The 26,328-nt window shown below is 40.4% G+C and overlaps 1 protein-coding gene across 8 annotated transcripts in view; it reads left to right on the forward strand.

The window, feature by feature from the left end:
• Positions 1-24,707, forward strand: part of LOC127803546 (pentatricopeptide repeat-containing protein At4g19191, mitochondrial) — a 34,267-nt gene extending 9,560 nt beyond the window's left edge. For all 8 annotated transcript variants that reach the window (XM_052339836.1, XM_052339837.1, XM_052339838.1 and 5 more), the window contains one exon: positions 24,465-24,707. The gene's annotated coding sequence lies outside the window, so the exon portion shown is untranslated. The remainder of the gene's footprint in view (positions 1-24,464) is intronic.
• Positions 24,708-26,328: the final 1,621 nt, after the last annotated feature.

The following is a 26,328-nucleotide window of genomic DNA, read 5'->3' on the forward strand; positions in this document are numbered from 1 at the left end:
GCCCAAGCGACGCCTAGTCGGCCTGCGCGCCTTGGCGCCCAACTCGTTGGCTCAGCCATTTTTAGGATTTTTTTTGCTAAATCATTAAATCGAACCTCTCAACATCTCCCTATTTCTCTCTTCTCACCTGAACGCTGTCGCCGCCTCAACACCGCCAAGCTTCATCGGCCCGCCAGTAGCTCACCGTTGTCGCTGCGTCCAGCTCGATCCTCGCCGCCAAGCTTCATCGTCACCGCCTCTTATCTGTCGCGTCCTCGTCGTCCTCAGCGTCATCGTCGCCGCCCCCGTCCTCGCCGTCGAGCTCCATCTCCGCTGCAGCAAGCTCCATCTGTCGTAACCTCTCTCTCTCTCTCTCTCTCCCCGTCTCTCTGTGTGGTTATTGGGGCATTTGCTCCGTTTTTGTTTTTTGTTTTTTATTTTATTTTATTTTTCTTTTCTATTTAATATTTATATATAATTATAGATTTATATTTAGTTTTATTATTAATTATATATATTCTATAATATTTCCAAAAAATCCACTTAGCTGTTTGCTTATAGTATTGATTGTATGACTAATTAAAATGTTATTTATTAATTACAATAATTTATTTCTCATGCTTAATTCTATATATTATTGGTTTATGTTGCATTATTAATATTTTTCAACTTTGATTTAGTTAAAAATAACATCAAATTATATCACAAAGTTTAAAAAATAAAAAAATAGCAATTTTCTTAAGCGCCGCCTAGGCCCTGCCTAGGCGCTAGGCCCCAGCCTGGCGCCCGACTAGCGTCTAGCGCCTTTTAGAACACTGTAGATGGGTGAGCTATCTATCTTTACTCTCGATGAGAGGCCCATTGTATGTTGTGCTTATATGAGAGTACAATCTAAATTAGTTGATTGTATTCAGATTCAACAACTTAGTGATGTGAAACTGACCCAGGTATTAGCTAATGTTGAGAAATTCACTCCATTGGGTTATAGTTAGAGAGGTGATCGTCTGTTGTTATTTCAGGGAAGGATATGTGTACCAAATGATGAGGAAATAAAGCTAAAGAGTTTGTTTGAAGCCCACAAGGCACGCTACATTATTCACCCAAGTACTATGAAGATGTATCAAGACCTTCGTTGTAAATTTTGGTGGGATGACATAAAAAAGGATGTGACAAAATTTGTATTGCGATGCTCGGTGTGTCAGCAAGTTAAGGCAGAACATCAGAAATCTGCTGGTCTTCTACAATCATTGTTGATCCTAGAGTGGAAATGAGATCACATCTCCATGGATTTTGTAATGAGCTTGCCTAGAACAGTGAGAGACCATGATGCCATTTTTATGATAATTGATAGGCTGACGAAATCAAGGCACTTTTTACCGATTAAGAAGACCTTCCATCTAAATCATTTGGTGAAGTTATACTTTGAGGAAATTGTGAGGTTGCATGGCATTCTATCCACCACTGTATCGGATAGGGATCCCACATTTACTTCACATTTTTGAGAAGCTTTACACAATGCCCTCGGGACTAAATTGAGGTTTAGTACTGTATTTCATACTCAGACTAACATATAGTTAGAGTGGACCATTCAGACATTGGAAGAGATGAGTTGGGAGGAGATGACTGATAAAGTGTTGTTAGACCGAAAGTTATTGAGCAAACATTAGAGAAGATCAAAGTTATTAGGGTCCGAATGAAGGCGGCCCAAGATAGACAAAAAAGCTATGCGGATAGGAGGCGGGGTGACTTAGAGTTTGCCGTTGGAGACCATGTGTTGTTGAGAGTTATGCCTATGAAAGGCGTACGCAAATTTGGAGTCTCAAGAAAGCTCATTCCTTGATATATTGGACTGTTTGAAATATTATAGCGAGTAGGATCTTTAGCTTACCCGCTAGCTCTGCCTTCTCAGTTGGCAGGCATTTATAATGTTTGTCACGTATTCATGTTGAGAAAATATGTGACAGATCCTCAGTATAACTATTGAGGTCGGGGAGGATGCATTATATGAGGAGATGCCTGTGAATATTTTGGGGCGGAGAGAAAAGGTGTTGAGAAATTGATCGATCCCTTATGTTAAGGTCCAAAGACAGTGTCACTCTTCAGATGAGGCTATTTGGGAGTTAGAAAAAGAAATGAGGCGACTCTATTCTCAATTATTCGACTAACCATGTACGAATTTGGAGAACCAAATTTCATTAGGGGGGGGGGGGAGAAACTATAATGACTCGCTATCGGGTCTAAGTTACCTTGTTGTTATTATTATGTGATATATTTTGGCATTGCTTGAGATATATGTTAGAAATATTTAATGTGATGTTGAGAAGCCTAAAATAAATAGAATTTATGTGTATAGAGTAGTTAAATGAAAGTGAATTTATATGATAGTTGACAAGTCAAGGCAATGGAAATTTAAATTGTTGAAAAGTCAATGAAAAAGGAAATAAGTAAAAAAACTAATTGTTATGTAAGGAATTGTTAAAATAAGAATTAAGTGAAGGTTGATAAGTCAAATGAATTAAGTGAGGAAAATTTAATAAGTTGAATTGGATTGGTCAAAATGCAAAGATTAAGGAAGAGTCAAAATCATTTGAAGTTGAAAAGTCCAAGTCAAATGAAATGTGTTATGATAGGGTTAAAAAATCAATTGTAGTTGAAAAGTTAAGGGAATGGGTGTGGAAAAGTCAAAATTTGAGGGCCTAATTGAGAGAGGTGGGATGCCAGTGGTTGTGTGTATTTATCTGTATTTGTTAAAAAAAAATGAAATAAATGAAAAGAGAGAGGGGGAGTAGGTGGGTTTGGTGTGCAAGCCACTCATGCTTCACTTTTTTTCCTTCTTTCTTTTTCTTCTTCTTGACTTACCCGATTTCTTTTATTCTTCTTCTTCCATTTGTCTTATTAGCTTGGAGCTTCAAGTGGTGGGATTCCAGATTTTTCCAACAAGTTCTTCTTTAGTTCCATTAAGCAATGCAATTTCCTATTATTCTTCTTTTATATAGCAATATTCTCTTCTTTTTTGATTTTTGTGTAAGTTCTTATATTTCTTTTTTCCTCTACAATTACATAGTTTGATTCTTCTCTTGACTCGGTATCATTTGATTGTTCGTTTTCGGACTTTTGATCATTGAATTTCCTATTTCTTTGATAAAAAAGGGTTTTAACCCGTTTGTTTGTATCTCATATAGATTTTCTAAAAATCTTAAAAATTGCTTTAAATTTTCAAATGGAGTTTAGGTTTACTCCATGTTCTCTAAGGAATTATGAGTTTATTGTTAGAGTTAAGTTGTATGCAAGAGTTTGGGTTTCTTGCACACATTTTGCTTCGTTCTTGCCATTTTCGTTGTTATATGTCGACTGATTTTTCCTTGTCTGTCTACTAGTGTGGGAATTGCATTCTGTCAGTTGACAGATGAGAAGAATCTGTCGACCAATTGTTAAAATTGAATATGTCTGTTGATAGATTTGGCTTCATCTGTTCATAGATTGCTTAATAAGTTTCTGTCGGTTGTTCATTTGTCGACTGATGATTGCATTGGTTACTGGCTGTCGATAGATTCCTTCATTCTGTCGACTAATCGTTCCTCTTAGTCGTCTGTCCCTTCGTTTGATGCTTTTAATCCACCTCCAAATCACCATTTGAGCTTCTAATAAGTTCATTCATAAACTTGTAATCTTGAGTACCATTCATGGAGGGTGGGAAAAACTATTATGTGGTCATGTGTGAAATTATTGGGTTTTATACTATGGTTGATTAATGAATGTAGATGGTTATGTTCTGCATGGCAAAAATGAGTAATTCCAAGTATGATAATGGGTGTTTTTTTCGGTCATAATCAATACATGTGGGTTGTGGTGCATGACATATGTATGGTATTTTCATATATGAAAAAGTAGCTCACCAATTATTTTGTGCGGCGATTATGACCGCAAATGAGGAAAATGATATCCTAGCAAACCAGTAGGCACTTGCTTAACTGTGGGAGTTTCGGCTCGTAAGACGCGCTTGGTGTAAAATTAGAGCGTGGGTGGATAATGGTTCACAATGCGATGTTATATGTTGTTGTAAAAAATACAACAATTAAATTTTATGACATGGGACCAACTATTGTAGGCTTTCGAACTTGGTGTTTAGTTAAACAAGGTTGCCATTAGAAAAATTGTCGCGGGGAAATTCGCCTTAAGGATTTTTGCCGCAAGAATGTTTGCCTCAAGGAGATTCGCTTCAAGGGTATTCAACTCAAGGATCTCGCCGCAAGGATTCTCGCCGTTAGGATCTCGCCGCAAGGATGCTCGCCTCAAGTATCTTCACCCCAAGGATGCTCGCCTCAAAGAACTTCACCACAAGAATGCTCGCCTCAAAGGTCTCATCTCAAGGATCTCGCCGCGAGGATGTTGCCCTGTTGATACTCGAAAAGGGATTAAAAGGCTGGCAGGAATCCTCGCCCTCGATGGCCCTCCGATGCCTAAGTCAGTACCAAATGAAGATAATTGTTCATGAAAAACAGAAAGAGCATAGTCAATGTGTCAAAATTTTACTCAATTTGGAAGTCCCTTTCATTGTCTTGTAACTGCGTATTTATAGGGTACAATTCTCTAGGATGCTTGGTGTTGACATGTGTCGCTTGTTGAGTAGGAGTCTTAGTCTTGTTGGGAGGGGACCCTTGCCGCAAGGCCTTTTACCGCAAGCATGCCATGAGCCTCCTTGTTGCGAGGCCATATGCTGCAAGTCTTGTTGTCGTGAGGCCTTTGCCGCAAAGCTTCTTGTTGTGAGGCTCCCTTGGTCACAAGGCACTTGCTGCGAGGCTCGTTGCAACGAGCTACTCATTATCGCGAGCATCGCTTGCCGTGAGGCATTTGCTGCAAGCCTTGTTGTCGTGAGGCTCCCTTGGTCACAACGCATTTGTCGCGAGGCTTGTTGCTACGAGCCTACCTTTGCTATGAGCCACTCATTACTGTGAGCAATGCTTGCCGCGAGGCCTCTTGTCGTGAGGCTCCCTTGGCCGCAAGGCACTTGCCGCGAGGCCTCTTGCCGTGAGGCTCCCTTGGCCGCAAGGCACTTGCCGCGAGGCTTGTTGCAACGAGCCCACCTTTGTCACGAGCCACTCATTGCTGCGAGCACCTCTTGCCGCAAGGTTCTTTGTCGCGAGACTTTCTTTTCGTGCAGCTTAGAGTGCAATGCCACGAATCTTAATGTTATTTTTGTTTGAAAAGATCCTCATTTTTCTTCACCCTGATCCTCATGGTACAATAATTGTCCCTTACTTTTCTTTTTTTGCCTTTAGGTAAAATGGAAAAGCCAGAAAATTTCAGCTGAATAGAAGGGTGCCGTAGAGGCATACTGCCACTAGGTTGGTTATTAGCCCCAGGGTAATCTCGCCCATTGGCCTTCCAGCACTCTCGTATAAATTCCACTTACCTTTGTAATTCACTGTGCTTCTACCCCAAACATAGAGTCTCTCTGTCGCAAGGAAACATCCAAGTATTCTTCGTCGCAAGACTTTTTCTTTCGTGTTGCCTTAAGTCTTCTACTCCTAGCTTTTCCGCGAGCTTTCTTTCCTCCTCATTTTCTCTTGTCATTAGGGATTTCGTACTGTCGATGCCTTATCGCGAGCATCCTAGCGCTTGCCGTAATGACTCCTAGCTTTCTGGCCTTTGTTGCGAGTTTCTTGCCTTCATTTTTGCATTCCGAGAGCATTACCACAAGTCCCATGCTACAAGCATTTTGGCCGCAAGCTATGTGCCTTTAGCCTTATTTCCTTTGTGCACCTACCATAAGCCTCTTTGCCGCGAGCTTCTTGCTGCTAGCCTCTTGCGGCTAGCCTTCTTGTCTCTAGCCTTTGTGTTTTTCCTCCTTCCTTCTTTGGGGAAACGTTTCCCTTCCATGCCTTACTTTTCGAGTTATCCTTTCCTTCTTCCAAGTCTTGTACCCTTCTTATTTTGGCTTTCTTGCCTTGCGGTAATCATGACATCTAGGGGTGTATATTTTTGTACTTAGGATCTCGAGGGACACGCCTATTGATTTCTTATGGGCAAGCGTTCTACCCTAACAGCTAATGTGGTTGCTCAATTGGTGAGTAACTATCGTATTCCCTCATTTTATTTTGCTAGATTGCTTGAGTCGAGCGAATGCTGTGCCGCTACTCTTTCAAAGTGGTGTATGGAGGTTCATGAAATAAGTTTTTGCTTAGGATTCCGCCTTTTGCTCCACCCCTTTGGTGCTGAATTTCTTCATTGAAGTGGTCTGGCTCCGGCCCAACTACATCCCAATTGATGGGCTCAGTTGGTAGGTTTTTTCGTTTTATGCCAAGAAAGGGGGTGCCCTCCACTGTCAACCATCTTTTTTGTTTTTATGGCTTCCAACTAGGACAGTCCCCCAAGTCGGAAAAATGAAGGCAAGAATGCAAAAATAAAGGCAAGAAACTCGCAACAAAGGCCAGAAAGCTATGTTCCTTTAGCCTTATTTCCTTCGTGCACCTACCGTAAGCCTCTTTGTCGCGAGCTTCTTGCTGCTAGCCCCTTGCGACTAGCCTTCTTATCTCTAGCCTTTGTGTTTTTCCTCCTTCCTTCTTTGGGGAAACGTTTCCCGTCCACGCCTTACTCTTCGAATTATCCTTTCCTTCTTCCAAGTCTTGTACCCTTCTTATTTTGGCTTTCTTCTTGCCTTTCGGTAATCGTGACATCTAAGGGTGTATATTTTTGTACTTAGGATCTCGAGGGACACGCCTGCTGATTTCTTATGGGCAAGCGTTCTACCCTAACAGCTGATGAGGTTGCTCAATTGGTGAGTAACTATCGTATTCCCTCCTTTTATTTTGCTAGATTGCTTGAGCCGAGCGAATCTTGTGCCGTTACTCTTTCAGAGTGGTGTATGGAGGTTCATGAGATAAGTTTTTGCTTAGGATTCCGCCTTTTGCTCCACCCCTTTGGTGCTGAATTTCTTCATTGAAGTGGTCTAGCTCCGGCCCAACTGCATCCCAATTGATGGGCTCAGTTGGTAGGTTTTTTCGTTTTATGCCAAGAGAGGGGGTGCTCTCCACCGTCAACCATCTTTTCTATTTTTATCGCTTCCGACTAGGACAGTCCCCCTATCACTCGTATACATTTTATAGGGAACGCGTCGATGATCGTTTATTCAAGGGTATTCCACTTAGGGCACATTATTTTGATTCTCGTTGGTTCGTCATGAATCCTCCACTAGGTAGGTGGTTTTTCCCTTGGGGTTCACGTTTGGATGATAGAGTGGCTAAGGCAATTCTTTTCGCGCCCATTCCTGACCTTCGAGAGCAATGTAAAGATGAGCAGTGCCGACTCTTGCGTGGAGGTCCAACGAACCTCCTGGACCTTCTCTCTAAGGAATGATTTAGGAGGGCTGGCTAGGTACTCCATGCAGGAGAATCATCAAGGTGCGAGCGTCCTTCGACGCTTCCTCTGCTGCCCCCAGCTGCTCCGGTAACCAACTTCCTAGTAGAAGGATAGGTTGTCCCTCCGTAGGAGCGGTCTCCTCTTGAGGGTTTGGATCATTTTAATTGCATTTTCCCTCTTCCTTTTAGACTCATAGGCCTTTCATTCCTTTTTTTGTGTTCATTTTTTCTTACAGATCTTGATTTGTCGAATTTTCTACTTTTATTAGGCACGAGGCAGGTGATGCAAGCTTCACATTAGAGGGTGGCGGAGGATATGGCCCAAGACAGACCTTTTCAACCGGTGGCATGCCCTCCTGAAAGCATTCTTGCCCCTCCAAAAGCCTATGTTATCGAGGGCATGGGGGAGATTGACGAGGTGTGTTGTCATAAAAAAATGGAGTTAATGTCAATAGAATGAGGTAGATCCGTCCACTTTCTAGTCGATCGTTGCTCCTACTGTTTTAGTACCCCCTGAAGGTACCCCATTAGCTTCTCCACTAGCTACAGATCCCCTCAAGCCTTGCAGCTTGCCTAATGAAGGACTACATTCGGTCACCATGAGCAGGGCCCACAGTGGAGTGGGGCAAGTCAGCCACTCTGATGCAAATCCTGGGGTTCCTGGTGTGTGAGAAGTCGAGGTTACTTCTCATCTCGATCAAGTGTCCATCGATGCAGCCCATGCTGCTAATCGTGGGCAATTTCGTAGAGGTGTGGTTGACCCACAACGTTGTGAATGCCGGGTCTTACATAGCGATGAGAAGTTACGTCTCACAAGTCTGGGCCTCAGATTTGCTGAGCTTCCTTCGCCCCTCGAGGGCGCAATCAACCTCAGAGAGAGCCGATGGACACGTGGTGAGGATTTCTCAATGCGTCTAGGAGTCTTAGACACTGACACTATAAATATGCCTGGTGTCGGGGCACGTTTACTGTATTCCACCATTCTTCCTGGGGATCAAGATCGTTTTTTTTTAAATCCCTCAGTTGACATGGACGATTTTTAGCGCCACTTGGCTATTTTAAGTTTCTTGTTTTAGTTTCGGCTCTATTGTTTCTTTGATACTCTTCTGAAAATTATTTGTTTGAATTTTCTTTTGGCAAGGTGCCTAGGGTGTTGTGGTTGCGAATGCAATGAATCAAGCGCGCCTTGCTCGTGCGGAGGCAGAGCTTGCCTAATGGATGAACAGGTCCTAGAAATGGAAGGAGGATGAGCAAGTGTTGAATATGACGGTTCGACACTTGGAATCTGAGAGTTCATACCTTTATACGTAGGTTAAGGGCCTTCATAATGCAATGTTCATATAAATGCTGGCACACGATATGTAGTGCTCCATATAAAGTCATGCTCAATGCTCATATCATGATGTATGCACATAATATCACAGAATAATGCTAAACATGTTATAACATCACACAATAGTATAAAATGCACAAGCTGTTATTACTATTATTGGAATCCAAATGTTACTCGTATTTTTCCTTAAAATATCAAATTTATTGATATTTATTTACTTATTTAATTATTAATTCTGAGAGTGCAACATGAAAACATCCCAAGGGAGTCACCCATCCTATCACTACTCCCACCTGAGCATGCTTAACTTTGGAGTTTCTAGCAATATTGATTGCAAAATTGGGTATAGAGCATGAAAATCTGGTGTGAGTGACTTGAATGCTAGTGCCATCCGAATGAATTTAACAATTCTCAAGCATTTGAACAGGCAGAAAGTAACACATTTGAATGCAACAGTATCCCATTTGAATGAATGAATGGAATATACACTGGTCATTCGAATGACAAGGAATTTCATTCGAATGCTAGATGATGCAAAGTAAAGGCTTACTTGGATCTTTCAAGAACTCATTCGAATGACAAAAAAACTCATTCGAATGACACACTCGAAACCTCAAGAATACATTCGAATGATACGGTAACACTGAGAACTCATTCGGATAACACCAAAACTCATTCGAATGTCTGAAACATCATAAGAATAACTTACGATAACAAAGACTGCATCTTGAATTGAAACTTAACATTACTACACCATTCTGAAAGAAATATTGGGAGAACAATCTCAATCGATATAGAATAACATCAAGATGAATCAACAATCATACTAGGAAGGGAAACGCTTGCGAGAAAATTATGCAAAGTTTATTAAAACTCACTGTACATTGAAAACTCAAATAAAGAGTTACTGAAACTGAGATTAATACTGAAACATGATCCCATAAGAATGGTTTATTGGGATAGATACTTGCTCATGATTTTACTGTCATACGCATACATATATATATATATAGATATATAAACATATTTGTTTACTGATGCAAAACTAAAACTTAACGAAACTATTGAATAATCTAAAAACGTACTTACAAGAACCTGTAATGGAAGGGATTATAGGGAAGATATTTGCCTTGATAACCTGTAAGTGACGACCATGTCCTTGTATTTAATTTTCACATAATTAAATAGAACTAAATACTATTCTTTTTCTTTAAAATCTCTAAATTACCACATTAAAATTAATTAGCAAAATTTTTTAAACAAAAATAAATAAGACATTGAATAAATTCTAGACTCTCTAATGGGTCGTTACAATTTCTCCCATCTTTAAAAGAATTTGGTCCTTCAAATTCTTACCTGGTTACTCGAACAACGAGGGGTAAAGACTCCTCATTTCTTCTTCTAATTCCCACATCGCCTCTTCTGACGAGTCTCGCTGCCATTGCACTTTCACAAGAGGAATTGATCGGTTCCTCAAAGTCTTTTCTTTGCGCTCTAGAATATTGATAGGCATCTCTTCATAAGACACATATTCTCTAACTTCAAGAGTCTTAAAATCAATTACATGCTGAGGATCTGGCACATACTTTCTCAATATCGAAACATGGAACACATTATAAACATGGGACAACTGAGGTGGCAAAGCTAACTCATATACCAAAGTCTCTATTCGTCTCAAAATCTCGAATGGACTAACGTAACGGGGACTAAGCTTCCCTGTTACGTCAAATCTTCGAAATATTTTAATAGGCATGATTCTCAACCTAACATGGTCACCTACCTCAAACTTGAGGTCTCGTCGTCGCTTGTCTGTATAGCTCTTTTGTCTGTCTTGGGCTGTTTTCATTCTGGCTTTGATCACTCGGATCTTTTTTGTCGTTTGCTCAACAATTTTAGGACCTAATAAAGCCCTATCACCAATTTCTTCCCAACATATCGGTGATCGACACTGTCGCCCATATAAAGCCTGATACGGTGATATTCCATTACTTGAATGTAAACTATTATTGTAGACAAATTCTACCAAAGGTAGATGCTCATCCCAACTACTTTGAAAGTCTAAAGCACAAGCTCTCAACATGTCCTCGAGAGTCTTGATAGTCCTTTTTGACTAACCATCTGTCTGCGGATGAAACGCTGTACTAAACTTCAACTAAGATTCCAATGCATCATGCAAAGCTCCCCAAAAGTGAGAAGTAAAATGAAGATCTCGATCTGATACAATGCTTAATGGAACACCGTGTAATTTCACGATCTCCTCAATATAAATCCTAGCAAATCTGTTCAAAGGATAAGTCTTCTTAATAGGCAGAAAATGGGTTGATTTAGTTAAACGGTTGACAATCACCCATAAAACATCATAGCCTCTAGTCGTCCTGGGTAAACCCATCATAAAATTCATAGCAACATTATCTCATTTCCACTTCAGAATAGGTAATAGAAGTAATAACCCTACGGATTTTTGATGTTTCGCTTTAACTTTCTGGCATACGAAATATATTTGGCTACATCTTTCTTCATACCACTCCACTAATACTGTCGCTTTAGGTCGTGGTACATTTTCGCAACACCTAGATGAATAGTGTAACGACTCTCGTGTGCTTCATTCAAAATCTCCTTCTTAAGATCTCTATCATCGGGTATACAAATACGTTATGAAATAAAAGTATACTATCACTCTGTAGAGTATATCCTAAAGGAGAAAATTTCTCAATATCTGCTAAAATCTGCATCAACTTTTCATCTTTTGATTGTTGGTTCTTGAGTCGGTCAAATAACCCAGGTTGTATTCTCATGTAAGCACAACTCATAACCGATCTGTCATCTGGGACTTAAATAGATAAAGCACTTAATTGCTCTAATAACTTCCATTCTTGAACCATCATCGTAACTATAGAAGCTCTTCGCCTACTCAAGGCATCAGCTACCACATTAGTCTTTCTTGGATGGTATAGAATCTCACAGTCGAAGTCTTTAAATAGCTCAACCCAACGCCTTTGCCTCATATTCAATTCTTTCTGAGATAAGAGATAATGTAAACTCTTGTGATTCGTATAAATCTCAACTTTCTCACCATATAAATAGTGTCACCATATCTTCAATGCAAATACTACCGTTACCAACTCTAAATCATGAGTAGGGTAATTCACTTCATGTTTCTTCAATTGCTTGGAAGCATAAGTATTAACTCAACTCTCTTGCATCAATACGCAACCCAAACCTAAATGGGATGCAACGTTGTAAATGGAGTATTTCTCTCCACTTCTTGGTATGGTTAAGACTAGTGTAGTTGTCAACTTTTTCTTCTCTTGGAAAGCACGTTCACACGCATCATTTCATTCAAATTTTTCTCTTTTTCTTGTTAGCCTAGTCATTGGAGAAGATAGACGAGCAAATTCCTCGATGAATCGCCTATAATAGCCTACAAGACCTAGAAAACTACGTATCTCAGTCATTGTCGTAAGTCTCAGCCAATTCATAACTGCTTTAGTCTTGTCTGGATCTATTGAAATACTATCTCCAGACACCACATGGCCTAGAAATCCAATCTGAGTGAGTTAAAACTCACACTTGCTGAACTTGGCTTATAGTTGCTCTTCCCTGAGTCTTTACAATACTAGAATAAGATGCTTTGTATACTCATCCACATTAGGTGAGTAAACTAAATTATCGTCGATGAAGACAATAATGAAGCGATCTAAGTATTCACGCAGAATTTGGTTCATTAAATCCATGAAAATATCTGAGGCATTCGTCAACCCAAATGGCATCACCACAAACTCATAGTGTCCATAGCGAGTCCTAAATGCGGTCTTCTGAATATCATCATCTCTTACTCGCACCTGGTGATATCCCAATTTTAAATCTATCTTCGAGAATACCTTAGCTCATCACAATTGGTCTAACAAGTCATCCACTTGAGATAAGGGGTACTTATTCTTCACTGTCACCTGATTCAATTGGCGATAATCAATACATAATTTCAAAGATCCATCTTTCTTCCTCACAAATAATACTGGTGCACCCTACGGGGATGAGCTAGGTCGGATGAAACCCTTTTCTATTAATTCTTCTAACTGGCATTCAACTCTTTTAATTCATTGGGTGTCATTCGATATGGAGCCTTAGAAATAGGCTGTGTATCAAGCAATAACTCAATAATAAACTCTGCTCCTCTTCGAGGAGGTAATCTTGGTAGCTCATCAGGGAAAACGTCTGGGAACTTACGTACTACAAGCACTTCGGATAACTTCTTCTTGCTTCCATCGTTAGTGGTCACAAAGGCTAGATAAGCTTCACATCCATCACGTATCAGTTTCTCGACTTTCATCGCTAAGATCATAGGAATCGTAGACATAGGCATGACTCCTCTGTATATAAGGACCGGTTATTAAGGTAGTTCAAAGTTGATAATCTTCCGTCGACAATCAACTCTTGCATAATGTTGTGACAACCAATCCATACTAAGGATCAAATCAAAATTTCTAACATCAAGAATTACCAAGTCTCACAATAACTTCTTATCATATACCTCGATCTCACAATTCTCAAACATTTCTCTAGCCACCATAATCTTATCTCCTGGTGTAGAAACAATCAAATGATACGGCAAAGAAATCTGGGAATGAGGAACATAACATACTGTGCGCAGTGCAATAAAAAAATGTGTAGAATCCGTATCAAATAACGCACGCACATCATGACCATATAAAGATAAAATACATTGGATAGTTTCGTCGCCCTGTTCTGCCTCAACTGCGGTGAGGGCATAAACTCTACCCTGCACCTGCCTTTTCAGGGGAGGTGGATGTTGTGCTACTGGTTGTGCTGGTATGGGTGCTCTTCCTGGCATTCTAATTACTTGTGGTCTCTAATACGTTTGCTGGCCTCTATTCTGTGGCGGCTGTGTACACCTGTTAGCTGTGTGTCCTTTCTGTCCGCACCTGAAACAAGTCACCTCTGGTGGGGGGAGTGCTGTTTGATTCCTCATACAATCTTTCTTCCTATGTCTTTCTTATCCACACTTGTAACATACATTCTTCCCAGCTAAACACGGTCCTCTGTGCTTCTTCCCACACTGATTGCACTATGGATTATTTTCTATATTATTTCCTGGTCCAGCTGTCCACTTCTTCTTCTTGTTATTGGATGAACCCTGAGATGTAGTTGCTCCCTTCTTGGCTACTTGTGTCGCTCTTCATTCGTTGCGATCTCGCTCGATAGTATATGCTCGCTGGACTATTGTGGCATAATCCACACTCAAATCTCCTCCAAAAGCATGACGGATATTCGCACGCAATCCCCGTTGAAACTTGGCGGCCTTCTTTGCTTCAGTGGACACCAACTCTAGGGCGTATCGAGACAGGGCTGTAAATTCTGCCTCATACTAGGCCACTGTCTTGGTACCTTGCACTAACTCGATAAACTCATAGACCTTCTACTTCTTGACGGCAATAACCATCATTGAACACTTGCTGGAACTCGACCCAAGTGGGTTCTCGATTCCCAAACCTCTGGCAGACAGCCTCCCACCATCTCTTAACATCGCCTCTGAACAAAAATGTGCTAATTCGCACACGTCGGTCGTTTGTACAACCAATGGAACGGAGATGTTTCTCTATCGATAGCATCCAATTCTCTGCTGCTGTTGCATCTGTGCCTCCATGGAACGCTGGTGGTCAAAAGGCTATAAAATTGCTTAATAGCTAACTCTCTGTATCTGCCTCCACAACTGGAATTGTTGGGGAGACTAGCGGATCGCCTCCACTACCTCCTACTTCTTGTAGTACTTGTGGTTGCCTCACCTGATTAGTAACTAGGGTATCAACTACCCTCATCAATCCTACCAACATGCCTCGCATTTCAGCCATCCCCTGCCGTAGATTATTACCAGACTCCTCAGTGAGCCAGGCGTGGATACTAAAATCTCATCTGGAATAGAAGCAGTCTGACTACGAGTATGGAGTCGTCCACCTTTATTACTCATCTTTCTGCATTACCACTTAGGGTTAGAATACTATTAATTTGGCCAACTTATCTGACTAATGGACACAACTCTTAACTCTACCCAACATTCTATGTGTGTATGGGAGACAACTCAAAACACCGCTCTGATATCAATACTATAACACCCCCTTCTCCTAGAATTGTCCGAGAAAAAGTGCTACGGGAAAATAAAATAAAACTAACTGATAAATTGAAATCTGATACCATAAACGAATATCTCAATCAACTGAAATAAAACTTTGAGTCAATATAAACTAAAAACCATAAACCCTAAGGGACAATCCCTCAACTGAAATATAAAATAAACCTAACTAACAAGACACTATAAACTAACAAACTCTCAGATATCTTTGATCTTGAGTGGCTCCACGCTAGGCCCCACATCTGGTACTCCCCCACTAGGACCTAGAATGGTGAAGAGTACAAGATGAGTTACAAAACTCAGCAAGTAATAAGCTAAAAAGAATCATTGAGACTGAATCGAGAAATATCAATACTCATAAAAATACTAATTGTCCTTGCACTAAGAGATGTAATAATCACTAGAATGTTGCATTTACAAGATGTAATGCACATAAGTTGTAAAGTAAATGCAAGTATGCAACTTTGGCTCGTAGACCCATATAACTGTAATACATATCTGATTGATCTGAATGCTGCAAATATAAAAGCTATAAGGATATATTGTGGGCAATATGCCCCTAGCCCTCTAGTGGCCTCCAGGCAGACAACTCATAAACTAGGCTGTAATTGAAACTAATACTGATGGGATCCTCGTGGATAGGCCGCCTGGTGCGCATAATGCAATGCTCATATAAATGCTGGCACACGATATATAATGTTTTATATAAAGTCATGCTCAATGCTCAAACCAAGATCTATGCACATAATATCACAGAATAATACTGAACATGTTATAACATCAAACCATAGTATAAAAGCACAAGCTATTATTATTATTACTGGAACCCAAATGTTACTCATATTTTCCCTTAAAATACCAAATTTATTGATATTTATTTATTTAATTATTAATTCTGAGGGTGTAACATGAAAACTTCCTAAGGAGGTCACCCATCTTATCACTACTCCTACCTGAGCACGTTTAACTTTGGACTTTCTAGCAATATTAATTGCAAAATTGGGTATAGAGCATGGAAATCTGGTGTGAGTAACTTGCGCACTAGTGCCATTCGAATGACTATGAATTTGGCAATTCTCAAGCATTTGAACGGGCAGAAAGTAACACATTCAAATGCAACAGTACCCCATTCGAATGAATGAACAGAATACACATTGGTCATTCGAATGAAAGGGAATCTCATTCGAATGCTAGATGATGCAAAGTAAAGGCTTACTTGGATCTTTCAAGAACTCATTCGAATGACACTTAAAACCTCAAGAATACATTCGAATGATACAGTAACACTGAGAACTCATTCGGATAACACCAAAACTCATTCGAATGTCTGAAATATCATAAGAACAACTTACGATAACAGAGATTGCATCTTGAATTGAAACTTAACATTACTACACCATTCCGAAAGAAATCTTGGAAGAATAATCCCAATCGATATAGAATAACATCAAGATGAATCAACAATCATACTAGGAAGGGAAACGCTTGCGAGAAAATTATGCAAAGCTTATCAAAACTCACTGTATATTGATATATTGCATGAATATATATATATAAACATACTGTCTGATCAATCTGAAAACTCAAATAAAGAGTTACTGAAACTAAGATTAATACTGAAACATGATCCTGTAAGAATGGTTTACCAGGATAAATACTTTCTCATGACTTCACTGTCATACGCATACATATATATATAGATATATAAACGTATCTATTTATTGATGCAAAATTGAAACTTAACGAAGTTATTGAATAATCTGAAAACATACTTACAAGAACCTATAATGAAAGGAATTACAGGAAAGATATTTGCTTTGATAATTTTGATCGACTCAACGATTATAATGTAAATTTCTCACGGACTGCACTCTTGAACTTTATGTTGCAACATTCTCAACTCTTTGTTCTTCACAGTGTGAAGAAAACTATGGGCTATGAATCTATATAAACAATGGAGAGGCAGCCCTAAAGCCCACATCTCGTTCTCCTTATATAACTAGGAGATTTCTCAATCATTCTCCTTCTCACGTATGAACTCTCAATCTCTTAATAACTCTAATTAAATAATTAAATTCTAATAACAAATTCTTAAATGACCATCATGTCCTTTTATTTAATTTTCACATAATTAAATAAAACTAAATGCTATTCTTTTTCTTTAAAATCTCTAAATTGTCGCATTAAAATTAATTGGCAAAATCTCTTAAACAAAATTAAATAAGACATTGAATAAATTCTAGACCCTCTAATGTGTCATTACATCAAGAGGTGGCCAAGCTCGATGAAAGTAGGTGTCGAGAGATTGATGAGGCCATAAGAGAAGTTGTGAGGGAATATCGGCTCTCCAATGATTGCTTTCGACAAGAAGAGACCTACGCTTGTTTCTTCTCCAACTTTGATTTTTACCTTGGCCGTAGTCTTTTGGAGTCCAGGTGTCTTGGAGAGTCATTTCCTGTGATAGTGTTCTTATAGACATGCTCACTTGTTGATCCTCCTGACTGGCGAAAGTACGAGCCCAATTTGCGCGACCTAGATGAATATATAAAGGCTGCTTCAACAATTGATCTCGTCAATTTGTCCATATCGTGGAGTCCTTACGTGCCTGATCCGGAGGATTCATCAGGGATGATTGAGGCTCTTCAGGAGATTAGACGTGAATTGGACGAGCCCGAGGATGCCCCCTTAACTTCGCTTCCCCTAGAATTGGAGCACTTTCCTCATCGTAGGGATGATTAGAACGTGTATTACATTTCTTTTTGTCAAACTTTTAATCTTTTGAACTATAGTAATGTGTTTTTGCTTATGTAGATTTTTCCATCTTAGTTATGTAGGATGACAACATTTTTTATGTTAGTATGGATGTTGGACTTTTGAGCCATTCTCTTTATGTATGGAAGTTAAGATTTTCTTATGCATTATGTTTGTGCGTATGTTGTGATTACTTCTCTTTCTCAATATCTCACATACTTGTTTGTTCATTTGAGTTAAATGTACTCGTTATCATTCTCTCACGAACATTCGAACTACACGTTGTGGAGTTAGGATACTTTAAATTTAGGCTTTTCTTTAACCATTTATACGATATGATATTTTTTGCTTTCCCTCACGGTCCATATTCAAGAGCCACTCGTCACGAGGAATTTAGGATGAGCACTGCATTCCCGGTCTGACCGTGAAACCCATACTACAACATTGGGTTCTCTAGTTGGTCTGATTCTGCCCGAGGGGGGGGGGTCATGATTAAACCTTCGTGAGGTGTTTTGAGGGTAAACATGTAATTTTCGAGTGTGGTACTTTTTGGAGGCGTCCACCTTCCTCTTATGGGCTTGTTTACCATAAGTAATATATGTTTGGCCCAAGGTCTGACAAGGGATTCTTGTCAGGCATCTGAGTTTGTTGGGAGGCCTAGGTACCGGATCAATCGAGGAGTCGGGTCTAGTTTAGGGGTATAACACTGGACTCAATCGAGAGATTCGAGTGAGCCTGCGAACATAGGCGTCGGAATACCTGAAGATCCTATGCCAGTCCGAGGTCATAGGCACCAAATTATCTCTAGGCGATCCGATCCTTAGGGGCAGTGTTACCACCCTTAATCATTTAATTGCCCTTTTTTTTTGGGGGGGGGGGGGGCAAGGGTCCAGCGCGGGATTCTTGCTAAGCGTCCGAGTTTGCTGGGAGGCCTAGGCGCCGGATTAACTAAGGAGTCGGGTTTAACTTGAAGGCATAGCATCGGACTCAATTAAGGGATCCATGTGAGCCTGCGGGCATAGGCATGTTAGCATCTGTCTTTCGATGTTGGTCTACCTTAGGGAATCTGAGTTTGGTCCACTGCCTAGTCAAAGATTCCTATTGAGTGTCTGAGTTTGTCGGAAGGCCTTGGCACTAGATCAACCAAAGAATCGGGTCTAACCAAAATGCATAGCACCGAATTTAAACGAGGGATTTAGGAGCTTGCGGGTATAGACATCGTATCACCCGACGGTCTTGGGCCAGTCTGAGGTCATTGACACCAAATCATGATCGGGTGACTTAACTCTAGTGAGCGGAATCATGTTAGAATTGTCATATGATCGCTCCACCTCTTTCCACGCCTTCCTAGGGCTGGTCTACCTTAGGGAATCTGGGTTTGGCTAGTGGTCCAGTGCTAGATTCTTGCCAGACATCTAAGTTTACCGGGAGGCATGGCGCCAGATCAACCAAGGAGTTGGGTTTAGTTAAAAGGCATAGCACCAAACTCAAACGAAAGATGGGTGAGCCTGCGAGCATAGGCATCGGATCTTCTGGTGATCTCGGGCCAGACCATTGGCCAAACCCAGATTTCCTGAGGTAGACCGACCCTAGGAAGGCGTGGAAAGAGGTGGAGTGACCATATGATAATTCTGACATGATTCCCCTCACTGGAGTTAAGTGTGGAAAGATGTGGAGCGACCATATTCCCGTAGTATGGGTTTCACGGTTAGACAGGGGACACAACGCTTATCCTAAATTCCTCGTGATGAGTCACTCTTGAATATGGACCGTGAGGAAAAGCGGAAGATGTCAAATCGTAGAAATGGTTAAAGAAAAGCTTAAATTTAAATCATCCGAACTCTACAACACGTAGTTCAAATGTTTGTAAGAGAAGGATAACGAATACATTTAACTCAGACGAACAAACAAGTATGTGAGATATTGAGAAAGAGGGGCAATCACAACATACACGCAAGCATAATGCATAAGAAAATCTTAACTTTCATACATAGAGATAATGGCTCAAAAGTCCAACATCTATACTAACATCAAAAAGGTTGTCATCCTATATAATTAAGATGAAAAAATCTACATAAGCAAAAACATATAACTATAGTTCAAAACATCTAGAGTTTAAAGCCCCCAAGGCATAGGTCGAGCAAGCGATATGCAGGTGTCAGTCCAGTGGGTAGTGAGTTCGATCCTCACCCTGTGCAGTGATATGAAGTCTCACATTTGCGATTTATCTCCCTTGACGTAATCGAGGGCATGAGCACCGGGGGCCGCACAAGGGCGGTCATCCTAAAGATCTAGAGTTCAAAAGATTAAAAGTTCGACAAAAAGAATGTAATACATGTCCTAATCATCCCTACGAGGAGAAATGTGCTCCAACTCTGGGGCAAGCGAACTCAATGGGGCACCCTCGGGCCATCCAACCCACTTCTAATCTCTTGAAGAACCTTGATCATCCCTGAGAAATCTTCCGGATAAGACATATAAGTACTCCACGATTTGGAAAAATTAGCAAGGTTATCTACTAAAGCAACCTTTATATATTCATCTGGGTAGCGCGAATCGAGCTTGTACTTTCGCCAGTCAGGAAGATCAACAACTGAGGATGTCTCCGTGAACACCATCTCAGGAAACAACTTTCCGGGATGCCTAGACTCCAAAAGACTATGACTGAGGTAAAAACTAAAATTGGAGAAGCAACTAGCGTAGGCCTATTTTTGTCGAAAGCAATCATTGGAGAGCCGATATTCCCTCACATCTTCTCTTCCAGCCTCATCAATCTCTCGACACCTACTTTCGCCGAGCCTAGCCACCTCTTGACGAGCTTGTGCCACCTGATTCTCATATCAGTAAGGGACCTCAGGAGTTGAACATTCTCCTCACGAGCGACGGGGAAGGAAGATGCAATCTCTTCGTATGCTTTGCTTTACCCCTCGGACTTTTCTTCCCATTTTTGGACATCGGATTCTGCTGCTTGGCATCTAGTGACAAGACCCTAGAGCTAGGTTTGGAGGCCCTTGACCTGCGTATGAAGGTTTGAACTCTCAAATTTCAAGTGTTGGACCCTCATATTCAGCACATGCTCATCCTCATTCCATTTCTAGGACTTGTTCATCCATTGGGCAATCTCTACCTCTGCATGAGCAAGGCGCGCCCAATTCATCGCATTCACAACCACAACACACTGGCCACCTTATTAAAAGAAAATTCAAACAAACAATTTTCATAAGAGTATCAAAGAAACAATGGAGCCAAAACTAAATCAAGAAACTTACAATAGCCAAGTGGCGCTCAAAATCGTCCATGTCAGCTGAGGGGTTTCGAAAATAACGATCTTCGTCTCAAAGAAGAATGGTGGAATACAATAAATGTTCCCCGACACCAGGCATATTTATAGTGTCAGTGTCTAAGACTCCTGGACCCACTGAGAAATCCTCACCACGTGCCCATTGGCTCTCTCTGAGGTTGATTGCGCCCTCGATGGGTGGAGGAAGCTCGACAAATTTGGGGCCCAGACTTGTGAGACATAACGTTTCCTTGCTATGTAAGACTTGGCATTCACAACGTTGTGGGTCGACCACACTTCTGCGAAATTGCCCACGACCAGCAGCACAGGTCGCATCGATGGTCGCTTGATCAAGACGAGAAATAACCTCAACTTCTCGCACACCAAGAACCCTAGGAGTTGCATTAGGATGATTGACTTACCCCACGCCACCGTGGGCCCCGCTCATGGCGACCGAAAAGAGTCCTTCATCAGGTAAGTCGTAAGGCTCGAGGGGATTTACAGCTGGTGGAAGAGCTAATGGGGTACCTTCAGGGGGTTCTGAAACAGTAGGAGCAACGATCAGCTGGAAAGTGGACTGATCTGCCTCAATCTGTTAATGTCAACTCATTTTTTGACGACGACGCAGCTCACCAATCTCCCTTATGCCCTCGACAACATGGGCTTCTAGAGGGGCATGAATGCTTTCAGGAGGGGAGGCCTTTGGTTGAGAAGGTCTGTCTTGGTCCACATCCTCAGTTGCCCTTTGGTGTGAAGCCCGCATCACTCACCCCATCCCTACAAAAAGTAAAAAAACTCACAAATCAGGATCTGTAAGAAAAAATTAGCACAAAAAAGAGAAAGCACGAAAGGGAATGGAAAGCCTAGGAGTCTAGAAGGAAAAGGCAAAATGCAATTGAAAGGATTCGAACCCTCAGGAGGAAACCGCTCCTGTAAAGGGACAATCCATTCTTCTATTAGGACGTCGATTGCCGGAAGAGTTGGGGGTCGTAGAGGAAGTGTCAAAGGACCCCTCGCGCCTTGATGATTCTCCTGCATGGAGTACCCAACTAGCCCTCCTCAACCAGTCCTTGGAGAGAAGGTCCAGGAGGTTTATTGGACCTCCATGTAAGAGTTGGCGTCGCTCATCTTTATATTGCTCCCGGAGGTCAAGAATGGATGCGGAAAGAATCGGCTTAGCCATTTATCATCCGAACATGAACCCCGAGGGGGGTACCACCTGCCCAGTGAAGGATTCACGATGAACCAACGAGAATCGAAATAATGTGTCCTAGGTGGAATACTCTCGAATAAATGATCCTCGACGTGCTCCCTATAAAGGGTATACAAGTGATAGCGAGACTATCCTTGTCGGAAGCGATAAAAACAGAAAAGAAGGTCAACGGTGGGGGCACCCCCTCTCTTGGCATAAAACGAAAAAGCCCACCAATTGAGTCCAGCCATTGGTATGTAGCTAGGTTGAAGCCAGACTACTTCAATGAAGAAATTTAGCACCAAAGGGGTGGAGCGGAAGGCGAAATCCTATGCGAAAACTTATTTCATGAATCACCATACACCCCTCTAAAATAGTAGTGGCACAGGATTCGCCTAGCTCAGGCAATCTGGCGCAATAAGATGAGGGAATACGATAATTGTTCACCAATTGAGCAACCTCATCGGCTGTTAGGGCAGAACACCTGCCCATAAGAAATCGACAGGCGTGTCTCTCGAGATTCTGAGTACGAAAATATACACTCCAAAATGTCATGATTACCGGAAGGCAAGAAGAAATCCAAAATAAGCAGAGTACAAGACTTGGAAGAAGGAAAGGATAACCCGAAGAGTAAGGCGCGAAAGGGAAACGTTTTCCCAAAGAAGGAAGGAGAAAAAATAGAAAGGCTAGCGACAAGAAGGCTCGCAACAATGAGGTTTGCAGTAGATGCACGAAGGAAAGAAGGCTAAAGGCACATAGCTCGCAACCAAGATGCTTGCAGCATGGGACTTGTGGTAACGCTCTCAGAATGCAAAAATGAAGGCAAGAAGCTCGTGGCAAAGGCCAGAAAGCTGGGAGTCCTTGCGAGAAGCACTAGGATGCTCGCGGTAAGGCATTGACAATACGAAATACATAATAACAAGAGAAAATGAGGAGGAAAGAAAGCTCGTGGCAAGAGCTAGGAGTAGAAGACTTAAAGCAACACGAAAGAAAAAAGTCTTGCGACAAAGAATACTTGGATGTTTCCTTGCGACGGAGAGACTCTATGTCTGGGGTAAAAACATAGTAAATCACTGAGATAAGTGGAATTTTAAGTGGAATTTATAGGAGAGTGCCAGAAGGCCAATGGGCGAGATTACCCCTGGGCTAATAACCGACCTAGCGGCAGTGTGCCTCTACGACACCCTCCTATTCTACTAAAATTTTCCTACTCTTCCATTTTTCCTAAAGGCAAAAAAGAAGAGTTGAGGGCAATTATTATACCATGAGGATCGGGGTGAAGAAAAAAAAGGATATTTTCAAGCAAAAATAACATTAAGGCATGCGACAGTGTGCTCTAAGCCGTACGAAAAGAAAGTCTTGTGACAAGAGGTGCTCGTAGCAATGAGTGGCTCGCGGCAAGGGTGGGCTTGCTGCAACGAGCCTCGCAGAAAGTGCCTTGCGACTGAGGGAGCCTCGCGGCAAGGATAGGCTCGCTACGACAAGCCTCGCAGCAAGTGCCTTGTGACTAAATGAGCCTCGCGGCAAGGGTAGGCTCGCTACAATAAGCCTCGTAGCATGTGCCTGGCGACCAAGGGAGCCTCACAATAACAAGGCTTACAGCATATGGCCTCATGGCATGGAGGCTTGCGGCATGCTTGCGACAAGGGTCTCCTTCCAACAAGACTAAGACTCCCACTCAACGAGCAACATGTGTCAACACCAAGCATCATTGAGAATCGTGCCCTATAAATACCCAACTATAGGACAATGAAAGGAACTTCTGAATTGGGTAAAATTTTGACACTTTGACTAGCTCTTATAGGTTTTCATGAACAATTATTTTCATCTGGCACTAACTTAGGTATCAGAGGGTCATCGCGGGCAAGGATTCCCACGAGCCTTCTAACCCCTTTTTGAGTATCAATAGGGCAACATCTTTGTGGCGAGACCCTTGAGACGATATCCTTGCGGTGAAAATCCTTTAGGTAAGATCCTTGTGGTAAGATTCTTGTGGTGAGATCCTTGAGGTGAATATCCTTGACACGAATCTTCTTGTGGCGAAAATCCTTGAGACGAACTTCCTCGCGATGATTTTTTTTATGGCAACCTTGTTTTACTAAACACCAAGCTCAAGAGCCTACAACAGTTTGCCCCACGTCATAAAATTTAATTGTTGTATTTTTGGCAATAGCAGTATGATATTATTATTATTATTATTATTATTATTATTATTATTATTGCATTGATATATGGTGTTGTTAATGGTGAGGCATGAGGAAATGATATGTAAGTGGTGAAAATGTATAAATTGTTGTGAGAAAGTTAAATTCCATTTTGTCATAATTATTTATGCCTCGATTCTTTACACTCATTGTTTGCTATGTATTTATATATTTGCTGAGATTTGTGGGTCATCCTTGTTTCTTTTATCATTATTTCAGATAAATGTAAGTGCAAGGAAGGAGTCAGATCGAGCGAGACTTGAGTATAAGCAAGTGTATAGGGCTCTCCCAACCAAAAGGTTTTAGGGTGTTTTGAGAGCAAAAATAGAATAACTTGTGTTATATTTTTAAATTCTTGCCCTTTTATTTTGTAATGTATGGGCAGTTCAACCCTAAGGAGTTGTTAAAAGAATGATATATTCATAAGAAGTGTTTATACACTTTTGTGATTATGTTATTTATTGAATTCAAAGTGGATAGTTTAAATTGAGTTATTATCTATACATATACTTTTAGCGACTTCTTTCAGGACATCCTATGCTAGCGGGATCTCAGAAAGTGGGTCGTTGTAATTTTAACTTTTAAATCATTATTACTGTAATTTTTAATGGAATCCTAATAAGAAATAGAAAATTTTTCGATTCCAAATAAATACTGATTGGAATTAGTATTTTATTTATTGTTGTGTTTTTTAATAGAATCCAATTTTTAAAGGAAAAGGAAACTTTTCAATTTTCAATTCTAATTATAACTAAACACTAAATTAGAATTGCTATTTTGTTTATTGTTGTAATTTTTAATAGAATTCAATCCTAATAGTGAAAGAAAATTTTTCATATTCTAATTTTAATTATAACTAAATACTAAATAAACAATAAATCAAAAGAAACTCTCAAACAATCAAATCAAAGAGACTAAGACTCTCAACTCTCCTTTGCCTTCTTCAAATGGATGACACATCTCTTCCTTACTACATCATTTCCTTTCTCGGCTCTCTTATTCCTTTCTTCAAACGGACGACACATCTCTTTCTTACTGCATCATCTCCCTTCTTGGCTTCTCCAAGCGACACTCTCTTGAGGCAAATAGCAAACAACAAACAAACAGGAAACATCAATGACACAAAGGGCAGCACAGGTTTTCGGATATGTTTGTTGTCTCCTTTGTTTATTTATTTTCTAGTTTTAAGTTTCAATAGATCTTTAGCGCAACAATTATTGGAGTTGTTTTATTGCTTTAGCAAGATTCTCCCTTCTTCACTAGACCACCATTCCCGACCCAATGACATAGGATGTCTAGTCTTGGCTATTTAGACTCTAGCCAATATCATTCTTCTATAAATAACAACATTAGAATTTTTATGTTTGTTCTATAAATAGAACAATATTGACTATAAAGTAGCATGAGGTGCAATGACCCTTAGCAGTACGTTTGTTCTATAAATAGAACAGTATTGATCCTAAAGCAACATGAGCTACATAGCTGCAATGATCCTTAGTAGTATTTTGCTTTTAAAGTCTTTAATGGTATTATTGTTATGAATCTTCCAGGAATGAAAAATTTTAAATGTCATCCAACACTCATGTTCGTGATAGTAGCTTTGCTAGTCGAAGAAAAGATTCAGTATGAAAATATCACACTTTGGTAAATTCATAAGATCTCAACACTTTCAAATGTAATTTTTGTAGGAAATTAACTAAATGAGGTATTTATCGAGCCAAACAACACCTTGTTGGAGGTTATAGGAATTTTAAAATTTGTTCAAAATGTCTTCCATATGTAAGAGAAGAAATTATATAGTATATGTCAAAAAAGAAAAAGAAGAATGACTTTGATGATGTACTAGATTTGATGATATTAATAAACTAGGAGATGATGTTGATAAAATGGACATAGAGGCCTTCCAAAGCCATGGTAAAAGGCCTATGCAAGGACAAAGGTCATTTATGCACAAAAAAAAAAAAAAAAAAGGCAACAACAAAAAATGGTCTCTTGATTTGTTTTTATCTGCTAAACCTAAAGTGAGTAATCAAAATAATGTAAAAGGGAAGTAAACAATAATAGAAAGTCAAGTCAACAAAGA

Source organism: Diospyros lotus, chromosome 6, assembly GCF_014633365.1.
Source record: "Diospyros lotus cultivar Yz01 chromosome 6, ASM1463336v1, whole genome shotgun sequence".
Classification (NCBI taxonomy): Eukaryota; Viridiplantae; Streptophyta; class Magnoliopsida; order Ericales; family Ebenaceae; genus Diospyros; species Diospyros lotus.